Genomic DNA, 11,997 nt, shown 5'->3' with positions numbered 1-11,997 from the left:
TCGCTCCTGCATGTAAAGGATCTGAGAATTCAGCCCTGCAGTCAAACCAGAAGACATGCTCCCAAGATTTTAATACTGCAAAGCACAGAACCCCAAATACATTCCTTCTGATACAAACTGAAGATGGTACATAAAACAGGAGAAAAAGATTTAAATATACTGAGTGTTAGACAGCATGTTGTCTTCCTGTACCCACTTCACAGAGGGAGGAAAGTCTGCTCTCTCGTGTAGCATCTACAAAAAGGAAGAGGAGGGAAGTGCTGCAGCATTCAGCAGGTGAAAGTACCCATCAAGGCTGGTGTTTACAGTCATTCGCAGTTGTAACAGAAGGACACACACACACAAAACCCACATCCCTGCCATTAGTAATTAAGCTTACATCATTCATGCCAGAGCCACTGCGTATATGCAATGAGGCTAATTATTTCCAAAATGGTGTTTAATTTAAAAGAGTTTGGTTTGTGCCAATGCATGGATGGGTTCACCCTGCTCCCAGCAGGCTGGAATGGCTGCAATCCCATGGGGACAGGGGACTGTCCTGAGGCTCCAGGGTTGGCTCATCAGTCGCTGCAGATCCTGGAATGAAGAAATGCTGCCTGATGTGTTCAACCCGAATTGCTCCCAGGTGGGAATGTTGACTTTTCACAGCCTTGTTTTGCACCAGCTTTTTGTATGGGTGCTCCCCAGATGGGGCATGGCATCAGTTCGGATGTGGGGATGGTACCATGGGGTCACCACCACCAGCTTTGGAGCGGGGAATGGCTGAGAGAGGGGTCCTGGAGGAGCTTCTCTGGAAGAGAACAGAGTTACTGGGTTTAGCTATGGAATAAGGCAGTATCTGAGTGCTTTTGTTTTTCTATGTAATGGTGCTCCCCCTGGCTTCTGCCCAGGGAGGTTGTGGAGTCTCCTTCTCTGGAGATGTTCAAGACCTGCCTGGATGCCGACCTGTGCGACCTGCTGTAGGGAACCTGCTTTGGCAGGGGGGTTGGACTCGATGATCTCTGGAGGTCCCTTCCAACCCCTACAATTCTGTGATTCTGTGATTCTGTGATTCTGTGCAGTGCTGGCAGACCACAACCACAGACAGACACATCAGTGTGGATGAAGGCATCCCCCATCTCCTTGAGACTATCACAGCACAGACACAGGGAATGTGAAGCTAGAGAAATCAGAGTCAGCAATGCACTTGTTCACACCATTTTAAAAAGAGGAAGAGAGCGTGCAGGCCAAGGAGGGCAGATCCTGAATTCCCCTCAGCCTCCCAGTCAGGGTTCGCAGAGGAGGAGGTGCAGAAGATGAGCTCCAGGATCTATCCCAGCTCTTCCACCACTACGGATCACAGATTTTAATTGTTTGTTAACTACTATTGTCACCCGTAAGTTAGCAAAGCTGGAACCGTCTGACATAAATCACATGTATCAGCCCAATAAATCTTCTCTTGAAATGACAGCTTTGCAGACAGCACTAAATGAGAGCGGCCATCGCACAGACCTGTGCTTACAACTGCCGGCTGCAAAGCGGTGACAGATCTGCTGAGACCAAAACACTTGGCATTCTGCTAATGTCTGTCATTACCGTGATGGATACAGCCCCTCTATCACATTCTGCAGTTGTCTACATTTGCAAAGCTTTATTAAATTACTGTGATTCCCAACTGTTATCCGACATCAGTACAAGTATATGACCAAGAGCAGTCAGGGACAACTTGAACTTTTCTAGACCCAGGGAGGTGGAGGGGTTTAGAGCTGGTTTCATTGACTTTTCTAGCTCTATGCTAGAATAGGATCATAGAATCACAAGGTTGGAAACGACCTATAAGATCATTTAGTCCAAAGAAAACTCCATGCAGAATCATCACTGATATCGTTATGTCAGTGAATGGGAGTTAGCAGTGTCTCCACATTCAGCAGCAGAGGGGTTGCTCACCCTTATGCATGTGAACACGAGGATGAATTTGGGTCAGGGGCTCTGCACCCTTCCACCTTCTTCCTGCTGAGTCCTGATGCGCAGTCAGCAGGTCTGGGGCGGTGATGATCCTTCTGTACTCAGCACTGGTGAAGTTGCATCTTGAGAGCTGTGTTCAGTTTTGGGTCCCTCACTACAAGGAAGACATTGAGGCCGTGGAGCACGTCCAGAAAAGGCAACAAAGCTGTGAAGGGTCTGGAACAGAGGTCTTATGGGGAGTGACTGAGGGAACTGGGATGGTTCAGTATGGAGGAGGCTCAGGGAAGACCTCACTGCTCTCTACAGCCCCTGCAAGGAGGTTGGAGTGAAGTGGGGCTCAGCCTCTGCTCCCAGGCAACAGGTGTTCCAGGACCATGGAGATGTGCTGAGAAGCAGTGGGCACGGTGTGGTGGGCTGGGGTTGGACTGGATATTCTTAGTGTTCTTTTTCCAACCTTCATGATTCTGTGATTCTATGGTTCTGCAAAGGCTGAAGGGCTCATTCTATGGGCACTGGTGCTCTCAGGGCCTGGGGTTCTTCAATGACCCCACCACAACTTTTCCCCTTGATCTGCCCCCAGTGGAAACCGACTAACATGTGCCACCGCAGTGTGTTCTGTTCCATTGTAAGTCCTGTCTTTATGTAGACTAGGAGGAAGAATATACAGATATATTGTTTCTATAAATCCCCTGATATTATCTTTTATCGGCAGTAATAAATGTCCATATTAATTAACTTAATGGTTTTAACTGCAGTAATGACTTTGTATTAAACTGGTGTGCTTTCATGTCCCACATAAAAGCTGCAATAATAAAATTTGTCTGCAGTACTTTTTTTTCAGCTTCCATTGTGCTGAAACAAAGCAAACCTACTGCTGGAATATTCCACATGCCAAGGCCAGCAGATAAATCAAGTTTTGTGCACATCAATTCCGTTTTGAAATAAGATCATATTTTTAAATTGGAAAGTTTTGGGCAAACTACTGATAAAATGAGACTGAAAGCGGGCAACTGGTTTTCTGTTGTTGCTGTTTTTCCTCTATTTTGCCAGTAAGCAAATGAATCTGTATTCAGTCCTCTTTCATCTGTTGCTCTGAGTATTGTGATTATTTCCATAAATATCTGAAATAAATTCATGGTCTTTTGCAGTCATTTTGGAATACGTTCCTGCCAAGAAGGCTACCAGTAATGGGGCAGGAAATACTGGGTGCCATTCAAGTGGCAAGGAAATATCAATGAAATATCTTCCAAATTTGGTTTACGTTTTCCAGTATGGAGTTTCTTCACATTTAATCTGAACTCCTGCAGCTGGAAAAGTGGAAACTGGTGACTATCTGGCCCAAAAAACTTTAGGGCTCTTGACAACATCTTCAGGTCTTGACATTTTTGACCCAAGGGCTGAAGTTGTCGGTAGCAGGTCACAAAGCCGAGCCCTGCACGCTCTGAGGACACCGATTGGCACGTGCATCGCTCCCTGTGGGAGCACTGGTTATTCCACAAGCTTTATGTAAATATTTGGAAGTGGCACATCTGTCTGAATTACAGCCGTGCCCTCCTGGATTGCTAATTGTAGGTTTTAATTCAGCTCTGACGACCAGTTTACATAAATTAGGGAGCTGGCAGTAAGCAAGCTTTGAGGAGATGGGATATGGATGTAGTGAGGGTTGTTTTTTTCTTTAGAATGCTTCTACCCAAGCTAAAGCTTCGTCCTGCGCCTTGAATTGCTGTGAGATAAAAGCAGAGAGGATCTCAGCTCTCAGGTGCTGAGCAGCCTCTAAGTCATCCATAGAACTCTCCCAGCCCTTCTTCAGCTGTACCTAGTCCTTGCTCCCAAGGTGACAGATGAAGTCCTAGGGCTCAAATGGCCCTCTAATATAAATTAGTGCCCAAAAGACAAGCAAAGACTAGAATACAGTATTTCATTTTCAGAACTGAGCCATCTGATTGTGTATCTTACTGCCAGCATGACTGTCCCATCAGAACCCGCTGAAAGCTTGTGAGCTGCAATTGCACGTTGAGATCCCAACATGAATGCTACAGCTTAAAGTTCAAGCAGAGATTAATCAAGCAGGTGAGCATTAACTTTCTCCAAAAACTGGCCTTAGCGCTTGAATGTCTTTGCCTGATCCTTATCCACATCATCCCCACTCTTCTGCCTGAAATTGATGTGGTCCTGAGCCATTTTTCCTGTCACATTCTCCTGTCCTTCCAGGACATCATCCGTTTAACACCACATCCTCTGAACATCAAGACACACAGGATTCATCCCAGAGCACATCAGATGTCCCTGGCTTGGCTGGGAGCACCTGTAGAAGTGAAGTCAAGGTCTCCTTTAGCAGCATATGCTTGCAGATAAAGCACTGCTGCCTTCAAGAAGCGGTAAACATGCATTGCCAGCTAGGAGAAAAAATCACTGCTTTCCCAATAAATACACATATTCCGCAAATGAAACAGAGATTCTTTTTTTGTTACTGTCTGCATACTGCTTTCCTGAAGTCTCCTTTCCTCAGGTGTTTAACAAAACTAACACTAAATTTACAGAAATGCCCCCAGACGTACTTGTAAGGAAGCGACTCGCTGTGCATTGCTGTGGCTCAGCCACCTACCCAGTGCTGTGCGGGATCATCATCCTGCACCTATGGAAATGTCGCCTGGCATCTCCCACCATAAGCACCACAATATTTACTGCACAATTAGAGGAAAGTCTGAAAGAGAAAGAGAGACCCTTGATGAATAATCCATCTCTAGGCAGCTCTTTAGAAAGACCAGTGGTCAGGTAGGAAGAGTTAGAACTGGATTTGGATTAAAGGAAAGAAAGACTATGAGCAGGACAGACTGGAAATCTGCTGAGATGACCAATCTGTTCAGATGCACACCTGCTTAAGCTGTAATTGTCTAATGAACTCCAATAGTTGCTGCCAGCATACTTTGTGCTGTGACTTTCTCTTGTCTCAAATTCCCCAGATCCTCTAGGATATTGAGGAATATGTCGTCTCCCTGAAAAAATGCCAGCCCCCCAGAAAAACCACAAATGTTAAATTTGGAGAGGTGGCCATTCACACCACTCCATCCAAAACAAGGCTGCCAGCTCTACAAGGCACAGAGCGATGCTTGCTTCTTTTTCCCTTCTGTACAATGCCACCAGACCTTGTGGTACTGTCAGAACTTTCTAATCCTGATCCCTGTCTTGATGCCCCTTTGTGCTCTCTTACATCCCACTCTGAGCCTTAAAGCAAGATACTGTCTCAAATCCAAGCATCCAAACCCATCACTGATGCAACAGATCTGAACAGGGTTGCAGCCAGTTGAATTTTTTGCCATTCTTTCTGAGTCATCTGCTAAGGACGATGAGTTTATCCACTTCTGTGATGATTCAGATGCATCCAGGCTGGTCCATAGCCTGTTGAAGTTGCCAGCAATCTTCCCATTGCTCCATTGCCACCGCTGCTGGAAAGCATTGGTGACACATCACTAAATTCAGCGACCAGACTTTCCAGAACAAAAGCTTTAGTTTTTGTATTTTGTTCTGGCTGGCAGATACTTTTTTATGGAATCACTCGAGGGCCAGGTTATAGTTCTGTATTTGTACAGGGCTGTCATCCTCATAAATATTAAACACAGCTTCCAAGTGAAACCGCAGCTCCTTTTATTGCACAAAGCAATGGATATCCCAGCTGAAACCATTCTGCTTCCTTGCTGGTGCCTGCTGAAAAGTGACTGGGGTTCAAAATATTTATCAATGCTTTGTTGTATTGGGAGAATGCTCAGTGACAGATGGACACTCTCTTTAAAACCTCAACGTATGCAAATCTCCATACAAAAGAGCCCAGGATGTTTTTAATATCACACACTTGCCTCAGGACATGTTTTTAAATCCCCACTTACCAAGGGCCCTGGCTTTTTATCAGTCGAACGCCTTAAGCACTATGTCAATGTGGACATCTGGCCGCGTGTTTAAAAAATTTTTTATTTGCTAAAATATTTAGTGATGTGACAGGGGTTTTAACTGGGGACATCAGGTCCAATGGCATATGTTCCAACCCAACTGCTCAGAGAGGAGAAACTAACAAGGTAGCTGTTTGGAGCAGTCTACCATTTGGAGTGTACAAAGCCAAAAAAAGAGGCAATGGAGAGGACGTAAACCAGTGCAGAAGCAAAGAGAATGGAGGTTAAATACATCAAAATATCTCCCTGGGATTATTCTGATCCCTTTCCATCACTCCGATGTGGAAGTCTCGTAATGATGTGTGAGGATTTTAAGGGCTTCCCCCTCATTTTGAGACCACTGAGGTTGGCCAAGGAGGCTGACTATTACTGCATGGGAGCCAGAGCAGCCATGAGTGGGGGCTGGGACAGGCGGGAATGGCAGAAGCACAGGCAGGAGAAGAGTGCCAAGAAATGAGTGAACGACAAATCACAGACAGAAAAGTATCACGGGTTTTCTGGGTTTCTTTCGAACGGCTTGTATTTAATGCCTAGTTACACAGCAAGGGGATTTCCCATGCAACACCACCACAAGAGCAAGTCTCAAAAACTCCCACAAGCTTGGGTGGCCCATCAGCACCCAGTCCATGAAAAGGAGTGACAATGCCGACCGTACCAAGCATTGGGGTTTTTTTGGTCCAGTTTTTTCAGTAGTTACACTTCGTGGAGGCTGCCTTGTTGGGAATTGAACAGAAGGCCCTAAGCACAGGCAACACCCTGTTGCTGGGAGTCTAATGGGGCAATGGGTGCCAACCCAGCGTGCTTCCAGAAGCCCAATTCCTTCCAAGGCATTCAACTTATAGCTTCAAAATGTGATATGTAGCAGTGATTTCCAGCCTACTATGCATGCACGAGCCATGGTAAGCTTTGTGAAAGCCAAAATGTCAGCTAATTGTTACTCACCTGCTAGCATTATTCTATTCTCAATTAACATCCCTTATTATTAGAAAGTCACCACATGTGAATTGAAATCTTAGGCATGTTTGCCTTCTGCATGGGCAGCCAGGCAGCCTGAACTGCTTAGAGAAATCCAGGCTTCCTCACCTCAGTGCTGATGCTTAATTCAAGGCTCATCATCTCGCAGTGCCTTAACCCTTTCGCTGCTGTCATCTCAAAAGGGGTGGATGTGACACAGCAGCTGCCACAGAAGGATCGCGTGAAGGAAGGAAGCGATGTGGCTCACGTCACCGTTGTCACGTTTGATGGTAAGGGCTGCAAAACCACTTCATTCGAGGGCAAAAGTTTCTGCTTCCTTCGTTCGAGGGGAACAATCAGCCAGCAGAACCAACCCAATCCCTGACCCTTTGTCTCGTGTTGATGTGATACCTGCGTTTTATGTCACTGCATTATTCATGTTTACATCTGATTAACTGACACCCCTTGGGGCTTACTGATATTCTGTGTAGCTGCAGATATGCCAGCATGCTGTGGAGTTTCAGGTCAATATGTTAGAATAGATGAGGCCACTATTTCACAAAATTACGTTGCCTTTGCTGGCTGGTAAATGTTGCATCCCCTCATTTCTCTTGCAAAATGAATGAGAAAATATGTCCAGTGGTTGAGCTGCATATTGCAATGATGATGTAATGATGTAAGGCTAATGAACGGCGAAATCAATGAATTTCAGCTCATTTATGCAGGAAAGACAAAACTCCATCCATACTGGTATCCCGTCTCCATTTGGAGACCAGAACCAGCTGCTCTGAAAAGTCCTATAAGCTGCAAAATGCTGATAAGTCAAGGCTGGGGGTAACCTGAATACACCATCCCTAGAAGCAGGCTTGAATCACAGTGCACGAGCCTCTTCTCTCTTCCAAAGTGCAGTCTGTTGGTATCACCGGGGGAAAAATGTGATTTAAATTGAAGATCATTAAAAGAAGACACATGGCTATTAATACAGAAGCCTGAAAGGTCTGAGAAGAGATGCCCAGGCCCTTATCCAGCACTTTGTGTGACTGCAGAGAAGGTGTCCTGCAGGGATAAGCTGGCCGCAGGCAGACCCACAGGAGCCAGTCCCCATATCCCCAGGCACTGTGTGGCTCCAGTGTCCCCCCAAGAGCTTCCCAGCTCTGCACCTGCTGTCTCCCAGCAGGGAAAGGTCTCTGCTTTCCCCATTTTCTCATCAGGAAAGACACAAATTATCAGGACTAGAACCAAGACTTACCAAGAGGATGAGGCACAGCAGTAAGCACTGAGTGCTGTGCCGGCTTACGGCTCTCCTAGAGCTCAATCTCTGTAACAAACTTCTAAACTGTTTTGTTTTTTAAATAAAAAGTTATTTTTCTCCTGCGTGCATTACTTTCTTTGTGTCATGTGCTTGCCTTTGCTGCATTTCTCCCGAGAACACTTGGTCACTCTATTTCTATGAAGTATTAATACCCCACCAGTGATATCTATGTGCCCAGATCTTTTTTTTTTTTTTTTTACCTTTAGATGTTCAACAGCATGAATATTCTTATTTTTTATTTAAAACTAATTTGGAGTTCTCTCTCTCCAAGGGGTTTCTAATCACCAAAAAGCGCCCGAGGCTAAAACTGATTGACAGGAAAACGTTGTGGCTTCTGAAAAGTAAATTGGCTATTGACAGAGCGGTATACAAAGGAAAATGCTAAATGCTTATTATTTATGAGCTATTAGGGAAAATGTTATTAGCATCTGTTTCCCACATGGGCAAAAACACCTGTCAGACATCAGGAAACTATAAAACGATGCACAGTTAATAGTTACTTTGTTTAAAAAGTCATTAAAATTGAATGTCAGCTAAAACTTAGGAAAACGTTATTCTTCAAACAACTTTTAATCTCGCTGTTCAAAAACAACGGGAAAAAAGAAAAAGAAAAGGACCTTGCCACGTTTTAATTTCTGGGAGCAGAGAGGCAGAAAGGAAGACGGCGTTTGATTTGAAAGCGATGAGGCGACGTCTGGTACACAACAAACATGGAGTGGGAGGGAAGCAGAGGAAGAAAGGAACGATCGGCTCCGTCCCGCTGCGGCACGATGCGGGGAAGCAGAGCAAGGTCAGGGGCTTCCACAGGATGCTGGCATACGGGGAGATTTGTTGGGATCTCATGTGAACCTGTGCCTTGGATGCGTCCGTCTGTCTGCCAGTCCGTCTGTCTGCCCGTCCGTCTGTCTGTCCCTCCGTGGTCATGATGCTCTGCCCCGTTGGGGCTCACACACGGAGCAGCATCGGCTTCACTCCACAGCATCGTGTGGTTGGGCTGTTGTTGGCGTCCCACCACAACCGCGTTAACGAGTTGCACCTAACGAGCCAACTAACGGCCAGCTCTTCTCCCTGGGAAACATCGGAGTTACAGCACAGCCATTACTTGTCCAGGTCCAAACCGCTTTGCATGGAGTGGGTCATCTCCAGGTGGGACTTCCTGGCCATTCGGGGCCAAAAAAAGGGATGTTGTGGCCCAGATGTCCCATGATGCCCAACCTCTCCCCCCACCTGCACTGCATTCAAACAGAGATTTGACTGCATTTTACTGAATTTTAAATCTCCAGAGTTACGAAGAGCTGCATCACCTGTGGCACTGAGGGACGTGGTCAGTGGGCAGATTGGTGACGGGTTGATGGGCTTGGTGACCTTAGTGGTCCTTTCCAACCTTAATGATTTTGTTGTTTTCTGATTCTATGATCTAAAAATGCCCTGAGCATCTCTCTGCCCTGCATCAAATGGGATAAGGCTGGAAAAATGCAAGTATTTCATTCTTCGTGTTTTCAGGCATGGTCTGTCAAAACCAAACCTAAATCAGGATCATTTTTTGTGAGAATTTCTGAAGGAAATTAGAATTCTATTACAATATTTTGTTTTTCTTAACGTGAGTCCTGCCAGCATCACAGATTGGATAACTGGCAAACAAGAGGTTTTGGTTCTTTTTTTTTACAAAAGCTGTAGCATCTTCTGCTCTTCTATGTACCGCCAACATTTATTTACCTAAGCAGCCATTTTCCTTTTAGCCATTCCTATCTGACTTTTCAAGCAGCTTTGCTCAGGAGGCAAACCTGGTCTCTGTGCTTTGCACACAGCTGAGCACACCAGCAGCATTTCAGCAGCTGTATGAACCATCACAGGGGGACTGAGGGCAATTTCTGACGCAGGCTGGGATGACATTCCACCCTCCAGCTTGGTCGCAACTTTAGCATGGGCTGTGAAACCAAACCCAGGGGGGCTTGGATGGATGTAGAGCTGAAAAGTGAAAATATGCTTCAAATGTAGGGTTTGTAGAGTCTGAACAAATGTAGCAGTGAAACATATATTACTGTGAGCCGCAGCACGGCCCGTGTTCCCAAGGCTGCACAAATATCTGCTGTTGGAAAATAAATGTATCTGTTGTGTATGTACAATCTACGTTCTCATGGGAATCTCAAACCTGGAGTTATACTTTGGAAAACGGAAAGAAAAATGATTGTCTTTAAAATTCCCTTACCACCAAGTAACAGTGATGGAGAACAAGATCTTCCTGATCCGGGATGCAAGGACAAACCCTGTGTGACACCAGTAAAAACGCCAGAGAAATACCATGTAAAATATTGCTTGTCCATTGGAATTATTTAATGTTATTAACATTAATTACCATACTCAGATACTCTGAGTGATTCACACGTTTTCCCTCACGCAGATTCCCATGCAGAGTTTAGCACTGAGTTTGAACATCTGCTTGTCTCCATTCATTCACTCGCCCACTGCTCATCCCTCATTTCATGATCCCAGAGCACTTTGTCCCACACCTCATCCCCTACACTCCTCCTCTTTGGCACCAGAGCCACCTGGTCTCAGTTCAGCACACAGCTGTGTGTCCCAGCTTCCAGCTGTCCCCTCCGTGGGGCTGTTGGTGGCATCAGCTGGGGTCTGGCCCATGACAAGGCAATGATGTCTTGAGGCACGAAGCTGGAGGCATCTGACCCTCATGGTCCTCACTTCACTGTTACTTCCAACAGAACTGTTGGTTTTTTATGGATGTCTTAATGGAATTTCTTCTGGAGCTCATAAACTGAGGCAACATCTCAACACTGAGGGAAACGACGTCATCACCATGCAATAAACTGAGGACTCAGGCTGTGTCTGCAGGGTTGACCATTGTAAAGAACCCAAGACCTAACAGAAATAGCCAGGTAGGTAGGGTGGAAGATGCGTTTCAGCTGCATAGTTCATTATTAATTTCTGCAGTTGGTTGACAAGATCATTGCCTTTGACCAGCACCTCGTGTGAGCCCCCTGGGGAGCACAGAGCAGAGAGGCAGGTGGGACATGAAGCATCACAGCCCCGAAACACAGGAGGCTGCCTCCTGGGAACCCCTCAGCTGGAGCACGCCAACAGCATCATTAGCTGGAGGAGGCCTGATCCAGACCCAGCTGTCTTCAGAAGGACAGAAGCTCCCTCCTGCCCTTCCCACCTTCTCCTTCAGCACTTTCGGCTGCCTCTGCCTTGCCCAGGTCTCCAGGCAGGAGCCCTCCTGGGTGAGGACTTCAATGTCTCTCTCCCACGTGTTTGATGTGCCGTTTTTTCTTTGAAATGCAATGTCTCCCTCCTCTAATCCTCATCACATTTGGGAAGCTGCTTTTCAGGCTTTCAGATCGAGATGTCAGGGGAGTAGAGTTTATTTTAAAAAGAGGCCATTTTGAAGTTTTTGTTTTGAAAATGTAAATGCTCTTTCTTTTGATAAAAATATCAAGTAGCCTTTTTGGTTGTTGTTTCTGGTTAGGTTGGTTTTTTTTTTTTCTTTCTTTCTTTCTTTGTTTCTTCTTTTTTTTTTTTTTTTTTTTTTTCCATTGAGTTTGGGTTTTTTCTTTGGGACTGCATGCATTTCTCTTGCACCCTGGGTCTGTGAGCCTAGACTTTCCCTCAGTGCTCAATGTGAAGCTCATATAAACACACAAATTGTGTTTTTGAGCATTAGCTTGGGATCACTCCAAAAGAGCTGTGTGTACAGCCAACAGAAACCAAAACTGTGCCCACTAATGTACTAAGGAGTAAACGCTAGCCAACAACATTTGAAAAGACAGAAACTTGCTGTAATTTATGTCCTTTGGCCCATTGAAATGATCTCTAATTCCTGTATGT

This window comes from Tetrao urogallus (assembly GCF_951394365.1).
Source record: "Tetrao urogallus genome assembly, chromosome: 16".
Classification (NCBI taxonomy): Eukaryota; Metazoa; Chordata; class Aves; order Galliformes; family Phasianidae; genus Tetrao; species Tetrao urogallus.
Note: the sequence above shows the minus strand (reverse complement) of the source record.